The sequence below is a fragment of the Sinocyclocheilus grahami genome, unplaced genomic scaffold, assembly GCF_001515645.1.
Source record: "Sinocyclocheilus grahami isolate Dianchi unplaced genomic scaffold, SAMN03320097.WGS_v1.1 scaffold589.1, whole genome shotgun sequence".
NCBI lineage: Eukaryota > Metazoa > Chordata > Actinopteri > Cypriniformes > Cyprinidae > Sinocyclocheilus > Sinocyclocheilus grahami.
In genome coordinates this window covers 263,854-266,000 of record NW_015505768.1, presented here as the reverse complement: position 1 = coordinate 266,000, position 2,147 = coordinate 263,854, and the positions used below count along the sequence as shown (strand labels likewise).

The 2,147-nt window shown below is 38.6% G+C and overlaps 1 long non-coding RNA gene across 1 annotated transcript in view; it reads right to left on the bottom strand.

The window, feature by feature from the left end:
- Positions 1 to 2,147, bottom strand: part of LOC107557101 (uncharacterized) — a 12,328-nt gene that overhangs the window by 7,174 nt on the left and 3,007 nt on the right. The window contains exons 2-3 of the long non-coding RNA XR_001605351.1: positions 1,712 to 1,842; positions 646 to 700 (exon numbers count right to left, since the gene is read on the bottom strand). This is a non-coding gene — a long non-coding RNA (uncharacterized lncRNA). The remainder of the gene's footprint in view (positions 1 to 645; positions 701 to 1,711; positions 1,843 to 2,147) is intronic.

Here is a 2,147-nt window from a genome sequence, read left to right as displayed (position 1 = left end):
CAAATTTTGCTATAAGTTTGATCGCAACATATAATCATTGCTGTTAGTGTTCACCGTCTGTTTAACTACATGACATTAACTAACTGCTTGATTTTTACCGTACATTTCTGCCACATGGACATCACCACTGATAAGCTAAATATAATGTAGAAACTTTAATTTTCTGTAAAGCTGCTTTGCAACGATTTGCATCGTGAAAAGCACTATACAAATAAACTTGAATTGAAGGGCAGTGTATGTATTAGCCTATATACATTTTTTAATTGTGCATGCTCATTTCCCTTGTTATTATATTAAGATTACCTTGGCCATCATCTAACACTGAAAGTTCATTTTTAATAGCATTAATAGTTTTATACTATTACATTTAATCTTTAGTTCATCTCAAAATGTTTTTTTTGTTTGTTTTTCAAAACTTACATTATAATGTGCCTAAATTAACTTAAAGCATTAAAGAAAAACTAATGGAAATAATTAAAATTATTATCAGTTTATCAGCCAGAATTTTAATTTCAGGGCATCCCTAAAATAAACATTAAATGCTTAAAAGCACAAAACAAAGTACTGCTATTTAAACATTGCTACCTGTTGTGTAATATCATTCAAGGCTATCACAGATTCAAAAAGGGAAATTATATTGTTTACCTGTTTATATAGATATCTGTCTGCTGTTGTATGTATAGGATAATCTGAGTCACACCTGTTAGTAAAAAAAAAAAAGTATGTCTGAACATAGCTTTGACATAAGGAGGAATAGAATATGATAGAATAGCATGTAGAGGATAATGAAAGATCTCATTCAGCTTTAGCTGCTTGACCTCTGAAAGATATGCAATGCATACTCTTGCACACTGAAGAAACAGGTGTGTGTCTGTGCGTGCATTTCCGCCCTTGTGTGTGTAACGGGATGATCGGAGGCTCTCAGGATGAAATTTTTAATGATTCGAATCATTCACGGTCCAACACATCCGCTATGAGGGCGAATGTGCCATGTGTGTGTGCGTGATTCATGCATCAATACCTCAGCAAACTCAATCTGCATTACCGACCCAACGTAAGGAAGCCAATTATGTGTATAAAAGTGTGCGTATATGAAAGAGAGAGAATGAGAGCCAATGTCTAAGAGCACAGGAGTGAGTCACAGCATGTCTAAATGTGTCCACATATGTATATTAAAGGAGGTCCTTAGTCCTGCTAGAATGCCTTATGGTGTCTCGTGGGAGTGATCCTGAGCTAATTCATTTAGATCAAACCAAAGTAGTTTTTATTTTTATTTTTTATTTTTTTTACAAAACTTCGGAAAATCCTCGTGTTATGTTTATCAAAATACATTTAATTATGAATTGCATTATCAGAGGAGCAACTTGTTGCTGCAAGCATGAATACTTGATTTTAGCTTGTGTGAAAACAAGCCTTCGGTGTACCAATCAGCATCATTGTGCTTTTTACACCACATGGATTCAGCACCTCAGACGGGGCGAAACACAGGCACGTGGGCAGCAGGTGACGTGGGAGAAAAAAACACATCGGACACATCTGAGTTCATCAGCAAAAAAGATGCTGGTGCCCTATTTTTGAGTGGAAACCTCTCAAATCAGAGAGAGAGAGAGAGGGATCTGTGATCGATTCGTCTGTGTCCGGACACAGCAACTCTCAACCAACACCGACTTCTGCTCCACACCCTCAGCGTGACAAACTGAAAGAGCCTCACCTCTCCTCCACCTCCATGATCACGGACAACTTCTTCCTCCCTCCCTTCAGTCAGGAGTGCACCATCAATTATGGGCACCAGAGAGCTGCCACAACAGTAGCTGCTGCCAGTTAGTAGCTGCCAGGTAGCTGCTGTTTTTCCAAGAGTTGAAAGAAAGAGTTTGTTTGTTATGTTTGAGAAATTCAGTTTTCCCTCACTTTGAAACACATTCACAGATTTCACATTCACAATATGCTTCTCAAGGTCAGCTTGTTGCCGTTCTGATCCTGTGAGCACACCTCGGCTGCCGCCTATCAAGCTCTCATTGAAAGCATTTCACTTGCCATGTGTCATACTTAACCAGTCGACCAGACCAAAAAATTGGCTCACAGGGGAGGCGAATGAGGAGCCCCGGGCTAGTGGCCATTTTGAATTCAAGATGCTGGTATGTAAAAAA